General features: G+C 44.4%; 1 long non-coding RNA gene across 1 annotated transcript; it reads right to left on the reverse strand.

Annotated features, from left to right (window-relative positions):
• Positions 1 to 320: 320 nt before the first annotated feature.
• LOC116630635 lies at positions 321 to 7,093 on the reverse strand. The gene is made up of 3 exons (XR_004298985.1): positions 6,087 to 7,093; positions 2,098 to 2,232; positions 321 to 487 (listed from the first exon to the last, which is right to left on the reverse strand). It is a non-coding gene; the product is annotated as an uncharacterized LOC116630635 (long non-coding RNA).
• Positions 7,094 to 9,824: the final 2,731 nt, after the last annotated feature.

Consider the following 9,824-nt stretch of genomic DNA (forward strand, 5'->3'; position numbering starts at 1 on the left):
CCAAAGGATTTCCTGAGAGGTGCTGATTAAAACATATATTAAGCTTTGAATATACACCAAGCACTAGCTATGAAATTCTTCTAAGCCAGATTTGCCAAAGAAACGTCACCCGTGTTTTGACTGGTACCAGCTTTTCCTAAGACAGATTGCTCTTGGGGGCATTTCTCACTTTCAGTGTCCTACAATTTGATCTTCAAACAGAACCAAGAGAGCCTGCTGGCCCCATGAAATGTGTTGTTATTATTCACTCAGCATCACTCCATGGTATGTACATTAAGAAAATAGATGACTCGAGTCCTACATAAATCCTTCATTCTCCTGTTTTATTTCCCTGTCCATCACCTCCTCATTTACTCTTAATATTCGGGTTTTGCCTTCAAGGCTGGGTCAGTTCTCCGGAGGACTTCCATCTTCTTCCTCTCGCATCTGCCGGGTCCTCTCCAGGGACTCGCACAGCCTGAGGATGGGAAATTGAGTCATCCGTCTTCTGTAACCATATGGATAAGATGTAGTCATTACCATTGTCGGCATTGTTGTGCTTTGGAAGCTAATTAAGACAATTAGCTATTAAATACCAAAAACAATTAAGCTAATTGAAATAAACCATATGCAGTTTACACCCTTGCGTAGACAAAACCTTAACATGTGGCTAGATGGTGGCACTACAGATGTTCCGGTGCCAAAATAAATCAGGGAATACGGGAGCCGGAGACGGAGGTGTCTCAGCACCCAATCAGTTTACCACCGCAAAATACTTCTCAGAAACATTTGGCTTGATTTGGGGAGGTTTCTTCTATATTGAAAAAAAACAACAACAACGTGTATTCCTGCCCAAATGTTTCTTTCAGTCTATAAAACAGCAGAATCGTGCTGTTACCCTGTCTCTGACTCAGCTCGGTGGCTGGTTGCAGCATCCAGACATGGAGGGGACCTCTGGAGATCGCAACTTAACCAGACGTCTAGGTGGAAGGGGGTTTCCCAGGGTTTTAGGCTGTGGCTGGCAGCTTTGGACAGCATATATATATTCCAAATAGAGGGGAGAGGGATCGAGAGCCAGAGAAAGGAAGAGAAGCCATGGAGACCGGGGGAGGCTCTACAACGAGTGTGTGTTTATCTGGAATTTTTTTGGCTGCACGTGCCAAAAAACTCAACCAGATTTTGCTTCAGCCAAAAAGGGAATTCAGCTGGGAAGAAGAACAAACTTCAGGGAAGAGGACCTCAGGAGCTCCCAGGGACTCAGCCCAAATCGGACTCCATCTGTCTGTCTGTCTGTCTGTCACCTCTGCCTAGCTCTGTGTTGGCCACACTCTGGCTTCAGAGAAGGCTTCTCTGTGTGGCAAGGAGCATGGATGCTGCCAGGGCCAATTTAGCAAGTCCAAGGATGAAGAGAACTCCTTATACCCAGAGTCCATGTATCCCCACATGGGACAGGATGGTTCATCAGATGCCTATCAAATCCCATCGCCCCCCACTCCCATCCTACCTATGGCCCAATGGAGAAGCATGAAAAAGAAGTATCTGCACAAGAGCAAAACCAATAGCTATGGGGTCCCTAGACAAGGGTGCTAAAGAAAGGATCAGAATTTGATGGAGAGAGAAACCGTAGAGAGAATATTGCCTGGAAAAAAGTGCAAAAGATATCTGAGCATTCATAAGGGCTCCTTTTTTTTTTTTTTTTTTTTTTTTTGTCGTTCTACCATCCTGTCATTTCTCTGCTGAATATTCAACAAACAAGATTATCAACAGCCAGGATTCCATTCCCCTCCAGCATCCGTGTCATCCACAGTCCACAACTGCCTCATAGAAAAGGAGGGTAGCAATGAAGTGGAGAGGAAATAGCCTTAAGAAGAGCTCAGCTTTGGGGCTCCTGGCTGGCTCAGTTGGTGGAGCATTTGACTCTTGATCTCAGGATTGTGACTTTGAGCCCCACATTGGGTGTACAAATTACTTAAAAATAAAATCTTAAAAAAAAATAGTGCCCACCTTCTTCCTCTCATAACTGATCCAAATCATTATCCATTTTTTTGATGGACGTATTGCAGAGGGGGTGTTTCCTGAGTATCTAAACCCACTTCCTATGTTTTGAAAATCCCTTACCTTATAAGCAGTGGTGTCCTGATATAAATTGATCAGTCTGCTGTTAAGGGATTGGAGACCTAGTCTGCATTGTCTGCTCATTTCTGTGGTGTAGATACTCCCACTATGGCTGATCAAGCTATCAACATGATGCCACTGAATGCAGAATTGGGGAGAGAGACACAGCAGCACATTATTACATAATATTTCCACCACACAGGTACAACAGGCATAAATAACTTCAAGGACACAGATAATAGTGAAAGTAATAAAATAATTAAGGAGGGACAAGTTTCAAGTATTTAATACCTTTGCTCTTAATGTAATGTATTTCATTGGGTTTACAAAATCTAGTTTTTCAAATTCAGCTCTTTATTCTGAGATCAATATCACAACTCGGATATTGACATTGACACAGCCAAGATACAGGACATCCCCATCGCAATAATGACCACTCACGCTGTCCTTTTATAGCCACCTACTTCCCTCCGACCCATATCCCCTCCTTAACCCAGAAAGCACTAACCTCTTCTCTAGTTCTATGATTTTGTCACTTTAAGAATATTACATAAATAGAATCATACAGTGTATAACCGTTGGGGATTGGCTTTTTTCACTCAACATTATTATCTAGAGATATAGACAGGTTGTTGTGTGTACCAAAAGTTCATTCTTTTCATTGCTGACTAGTATTCCCATTTGTTTAACCATTCACTCATTGAAGGTCATCTGGGTTGGCTATTGCAAATAAAGCTGCTATAAATATTTGTGTACAAGTTTTTGTATGAACATAAGTCTTCATTTCTCTGAGACAAATGCCCAGGAGTGCAACTGCTGGATCATGTAGTACTTGCAGGCATAGGTTTTTAAGAAATGGCCAAACTGTTTTCCAGGGTGGCTGTCCCATTTTACTTTCCTACCAGCAGTATATGAGTGATGCAATTTCTCCACATCTTCACTAGACTTAGGTGTTAAATACACTATTTTTTTTTTATTTTAGCCATTCTGATAGGTGTGCAGTGATATCTCATTGCAGTTTTAATTTGCATTTCCCTGATAAAGCTAATAAGGTTGAACATCTTTCATGTGCTTATTTGCCATCTATATATCCTCTTCAGTGAAATGTTTCTTCATGTGTTTTGCCTATTATTCAAACTGGATTATTTGTTTTTTGCTATTGTTTTAGAAATTCTTTATATATTCTAGATATCAGTCCTTTGTCAGATATATGGTTTGCAAATATCCTCTCCTACTCTGTAATTTACCTTTCTATCTTCTTGGGGTCTTTTTTTTTTTTAGAGATTTTATTTATTTATCAGAGAGAGAGAGAGAGAGAGCACAAGCAGGGTGAGTGGCAGGCAGAGGGAGAAGCAGGCTCCCCGCTGAGCAAGGAGCCTGATGAGGGACTCGATCCCAGGACCCTGGGATCATGACCTGAGCTGAAGGCAGACGCTTAATTGACTGAGCCTCCCAGGCATCCCTCTTCTTGGGGTCTTTTGAAGAGAAAGTTTAAAGTTTTTGATAAAGTCCAATTTATCAATTTTTCCTATTATGGGTCATGCTTTTATTGCCAAGTCCAAGAATTCCTAAATTCTGAATCTAAAGATTTTCTCCTATCTTTTTTTCTAAAATGTTTTAGTTTTAAGTTTTACATTTAAGTCTGTGATTTGAGTTAATTTTTACACAAGGTGTGAGACTTAGGTCAGGGTTCATATTTTCACCTATGGATGTCCAATTGCTCCATCACCATTTGTTTTGTTTTGTTTTTAAGATTTTATTTATTTATTCATGAGAGACAGAGAGAGAGAGAAAGAGAGAGGGAGGCAGAGGGAGAAGCAGGCTCCCCAAAGAGCAGGGAGCCCGATGCGGGACTCCATCCCAGGACCCTGGGATCATGACCTGAGCCGAAAGCAGACGCTTAACCATCTGAGCCACCCAGGCGCCTCCATCAGCATTTGTTGAAAAGTCTATCTTTCCTCCATTGAATTGCTTTTGCACTTTTTGTCAAAAATCAGTTGCACATATTTGTGTGGGTCTATATCTGAGGTCTCCATTCTGTTCCATTAATCTATGTGTCTATCCCTCCAACAATACCACACAGTCTTGATTACTCTAGCAATGTAATAAGTCTGGAAATCAGGTAGACTGATTCATCCCATTTTATTCTTCTTTTTCAAACTTGTTTTAGCTATTAGTTTTTACACCTTTCCATATAAATTTTAGAATAATCTTGTATATATCTACCAAAAAATCTTGTGTAGATTTTAGTAAAAATTGCATTAAAATTGTATGCTGTATATCAACTTAGGGACAGTTGACATCTTTGTGATGCTGAGTCTTCCAGTTCATGAACCTAGTATGTCCCTCCATTTATTTGACTTCTTTCTTAAGTGTGTTGTTTGGTTTCCAGATGTTTGTTAATTTTCCCTTTATTTTTCTTTTATTGATTTTCTAGTTTGATTCCACCATGGTCAGAGAACAAACTCTGATGGTTTCAATTTTTTTAAACGTGCTGCAATTTGTTTTACGGCCCAGGATATGGCCAGGATATGTTCCATGAGCACTTGAAAAGAGTATATATTCTAATGTTGTTGGGTCACTGTTCTATAAATGTCAATCTGATTCTGTTGGTCGATGGTGTTGTTGAGTTCTTCTACCTCCTTGCTGATTTTCTATCAACTGTCCTATCGATCGTTGAGAGGACTGTTGATGTCTCCAGCTATAATTATGATTTGTCTGTTTCTCCTTTCAGTTCAATCAACTTTTACTTTGCATATTTCATAGCTCTATTGTTGGAGTTTTCTTAGGGGTTGACTTTTTATCATTATATAATATTCTAATCTGTCTCCTACTGCCGGGCAATGGTTCTGACTCTCCACCAGGACTCCTCTGACACCATCCCCTTGGGGGTGGGAGAATGTGCCTCCTTACTAGTAAATGGAGGTGGAAGTGTAGGCCCCTGACTTGACCTTCTGTGACACAACCTGAGCGGGGTGTTGAGGTCTCTCCAGGTTAGAAGTCTAGGCTCCCCACTTAGCCTTCGTTGGCATGAGTAGGGATAGGGCCACAGTTTTCTCTAGTGTTTGGCAGTTATTGTTGAGAAGATTTCTATCTTGCTATGTTGCTCCTTTCCTGGCCATTGGCTAGAGAGAGCAGACTTTTGTGGGAGCTTTTTTGTATGTACCCATTGGCAATTTCTGGGCTTCCAGCTTCTTTATAGCTCCCTATTTGGGAAATATGAGGCAAAAAGAAATCCCAAGGAAATCACTGATATGTTCAGGTCTCAAGGTCCCTAGCTGGTCCGCCTTCTTCTCCCCTTTCAGAGTCTTCTTTTGTTTCTTTTATATATAATGACCAGGGGTTTTAGTTGTCGTTTGCAGGAAAGGTAGGGGAAAGTACAGCCACTGTAATTTATTTTTTAATAATGGCTGTGTTTAACAACCAGCTCACAAGTCCCTGAAATTTTAACAACGGAGTCCGTAAACTGGCTTCAATACACCGGTGTCATGAGTCTCAGAGGAAATCAGAGCCCATCTCCCACCACAGAAGCCTGAAATGCCATCTCTTCTCATTCCAAGCCTTCCCCGCAGTGCGGACACAGGCACGTGAGGTCAGCTTGGAGAGTCAGCGGCAGCCACCCGGGACCGTGGGCCAAGCGCTGGCCATGCAGGGAAGTGGGGAAGCGGGGGATCCTTCCGGTGGGCAGTCCAGGGCCAGCTCTGTGGCAGCAATATCAGGTAAGGCATCCACCATCAGGGGCTCAAACTGTGGCAACTCATGCTCAGTCGTGGCCACGGCATTCTCACCCAACTTTTTTTTAAGCTTATTTATTTATTTATTCATTTATTTTTAAGTAATCTCTACACCCAGCGTGGGGCTCGAACTCAAAACCTAGAGGAGTCACATGCTCTTCGGACTGAGCCAGCCAGGTGCCCCTCACCCAACTTTTTCTATGGCGTGTCCTTGACAGCGGCTCTGGCCAATATTGCATCTGAGTTGGGTTCTCCTACCTTCCCAGTGGCTCTATGAGTGGCTTTTCGACAGCTCTGTTTCTGCTTAAATTGGCTGGAACTTGCTTCTTTGAGGTCCATACGAGCATTTTGATTGATGCACATTCACTGGCCCTGGGCTGCAAACACCCCTGGAAGACAAAAACCTCGGCCTCTCCCACGAACACCTCCTGCCCAGGGGAAATCACTTGAGGAATAACTTACACCCAAGAGAGCGGGGCTCTCTAGAAGGGCTTTCTGAGGGGGCGGCGAGGGGCCCAAAGCCACCCGGACCTCCCCCGCTTCGTTGCCAAACACCTTGGTCAGCAACTCTGACCCTGCACACGGTACTTACTTAAGGTCTCACTTAGTGTCTCCCTGCGACCTGAGCAATTTGGCATTGGGTGGGATAAACCAACTAGCCTGACCCTGGAAATGAGACAATCCTGATGACCCTGAAATCTTATTTCCCTTTCTCCAGTTCCACTCACCCTGCTCCCTCCGGCATCACTGAAGACTCACTCGCTGCTTAGAGGAGTTTTTTATTCCTTGAAGGTAGCTCTGGTGCACAGAAAAGACCATGCATAGCTCTACTTGGGTCTTGAAAATTAGTATTTGATTTATTGAAAATAGAGATTCAGAAATGCATTGCCCTTCCTTCAGCTTTTAAAATCAGCTTAGGAAGCTTATTATCCTATTTATAAGTCTAACAAATATTAACAATCACTCTGAGAGGGATTTTGATTAATGTTTGGTCCCATTTATACACTTAGTTAATTAAACCTCTTTAACATTTTAAGCAGCATTTATAAATTTAATATATTCCATTCCTCTTCAAGTACTTTATCTGACTGACAAGCCTTCCCAAGTACTAAAGTGACTCTCATAAGATTTAATAAATTAAGCATGCAAAAACAGTCAAGCTTATATTCTCTTAAATTGTCAAACTATATGTAAACTTAGAGAGGTTTCAACTTAGGGGCACCTGGGTGGCTCAGTCGGTTGGGCGTCCCGACTCTGGATTTCAGCTCAGGTCCTGATCTCGGGGTCCTGGGATGGGGCCCGCGTCGGGCTCCACACTCAGTGGGGAGTCTGCTTAAGATTCTCCCTTTCCCTCTTCCTCAGCTCCTCCCACCGCTTGCACTCTCTCTCTCTCTCCAAAATAAATAAATCTTTAAAAAATAAAATAAAATCACGTGTACATGAAGTATCCTTGCTGCAGGCTGAATGTGACTGTCCCCCAAAATTCATACATTGAAATCCCAGCCCCCAGTGTGAAGGTATTTAGGAGGTGGAGCCTTTGGGACATGATCAGGTCATGAGGGCAGAGTCCCTAGAAATGGGATTAGTGCCCTTCTAAGTGACCCCAGAGAGCTCTCCCACGCCCTTTCTGCCCTATGAGGACACACTATGAGGACAGGCAGTTATCTAGGAACCAGGACCTGGGCTCTCACAGATGCCAAATCTGTGGCAACTTGATCTTGGACTTCTCGGCCTCCAGAACCGTCATACATTCCTGTTGTTTATAAGCCACCCAGTCTGTGGCATTCTGTTACAGCCGCCCGAACAGGCTAGGACAAGAACATGTGCACAAATTCCTTTCACTTGAAAATATTATAACCACAGTTTTCATTCCCTTAAACATTTCTGTGCTGAATTTTGTGTTTTCCCTGGACTACTAAAATGTCTATCTATAACAGAGATAATTTCCTTCTTTTAACTAAGGTTGTTCATCAATGAGAACTTTTGGGTAGATGCTGACTGGATCCTCACTGGTGACCCTATGGACCAGTCAAGCCCTATTTCCAGTCTTTAACTTCCTAACTTAAAGATGGGGACAGCCAAGGAGACCACCCCCTTAGAGACTGGTGACTGATTACTAGTTTTCAAACCAGAGTCCAGTCCGTAACCCCCATCCAGGGCCCACACCTGATTTTGCATTTATTTGACCCTTAAAGAATGTAACTATAAATTTTCCCATCCAACTCTAAAGAATCTTGTATTCTAGGAGTGCCTGGCTGGCTCAGTCAATGGAGCATACGACTCTTGATCTCAGGGTTGTAAGTTCGAGCCCCATGGTGGGTGTAGAGACTACTTAAAAAATAAAATCTTTAAAAAAGAAAAGAAAGGAAAGAAAGAAAGAATCCTCCATTCTTTTCATATGCTTTTTATGCCTTGGGACTGCACAATCCTCATGGATATTAAACTTTCATCTAATTGCATTCCAGTTATCTCTCAGAGCTTTGTCTGATTATTCGGCCGTGACTCCCAAAGTCATTCTCCAAGATCATCATTCAGCCCAGCTCCTTACCCTACCTCACACCCTGTGCTCCCTGAGTTTGTAATTCCCCTGGGAATGGAAAAGCGGACTCCCCCAGGATCTACTTTCCTGGCAAGGCTAACGAAAATGCTCTTACGCTTAGTCGCTTTGCCCAGTGGTTGTGTGGGGGGTTACCATGGCCTACGGCCTCCTGCTTCCCACCCCTCCTGAGGCAGCCACTACAGTAGTCAAGGTCTGTTGGAAGAACGGCTCCACAGAAGGGACACTGGGGCCAAATCCCTAATCTCCCAGAAGGATGAGGGGACATAACCCAAGTCATCACCTAACGCCTGAGCCGAGCTAGAACCCAGGACTCCCGACTCCCAGCCTCATGCTCTGGCCACGGAAACCCAATGCCCCCCAACAATAGCAAGGCCAGGAGAGCCAGGAAGGGCCTCACAGATCACAGCCCCCAACCAATCAGCCCAAACATTAAAATACACTACACACTGCCTTCCAGGTGCTTGGTAAACAGAACAGAAATAGGCATGGTCCTGCCCTTTCTAAAATAAATAAACATACCATGCATTCGTCTTTCCACGCTAAAGAGAAGCAACAATGAGACATGACTTTCAGCTATAATGGGCATGGGGGTGGTGAGGGCTGGGCCTCAGAGAGCAGAAGCTGGAGGAGAGAAAACGGAGCCTGAGGGCAGCCTCCAGGGGTCCTGGCATTGGTGCAAGCTCTTACAAAGAAGCCCTGTATCCGATGGGCCCTCCACAACCAGCAGGAAGAAGATGCTCGGGTCCCTCGGTCATTAGCATTTTGGGGAACCACAGGTGGAGCACGAAAGGGACGGCTAAGCTGGAACATGAAGCTTCCTGCTGACTCGAGCCCCAGGGCCATCTCTCCGGGGCTCCCCGTCCAGCCCCCATTTGGTTCCTACACCCGCTGGGGCCCCTGATGGCACCTTCCTACCCGCCACTGTCTGCTCATCAGCCTGGTATGCAGGATCCCCAACATCTCCCCCTCCAGCTGGCTCAGAGAGAAACCCACGATGCCTCTTTGGACCTTGAGGATATCATCACAAATGGACACCAAGAAAGTGACAGCTATACATGAAACTAACAAACATGAGAACCAAAATATTGTCAGCATTTTTTTTAACAGTTCTCCTGGTGTCACCCTTGGCCTTCACTGGATCCTAAATGGGGCAGAATCCTTGCCCTCTTGGCCCTTCTTTCTCTGTCACCTGCTCACCCGAAGCCCTCCATGCACCCCTGTGACCAGGCACTATTTGCTGTTGTTGGGAGGGGCACAAAAAAGGCTCAGGCTGGGTCTCTGCCCATTTTATGGCCCAGAGGGAAGACAGACAAACACGAGCCACAGAGGTGCAGTGGGAGAGGTGCCGTGGCCAGCGCGCCAAGGGAGCCTCAGTTGAAAGTCTCCTTGGACATGCTCCTCAATGCCTTCTCCTCAACACTGTCGTCCAGCAGCTT

Source organism: Phoca vitulina, unplaced genomic scaffold, assembly GCF_004348235.1.
Source record: "Phoca vitulina isolate PV1807 unplaced genomic scaffold, GSC_HSeal_1.0 scaffold1, whole genome shotgun sequence".
In the NCBI taxonomy this organism is placed as follows: domain Eukaryota; kingdom Metazoa; phylum Chordata; class Mammalia; order Carnivora; family Phocidae; genus Phoca; species Phoca vitulina.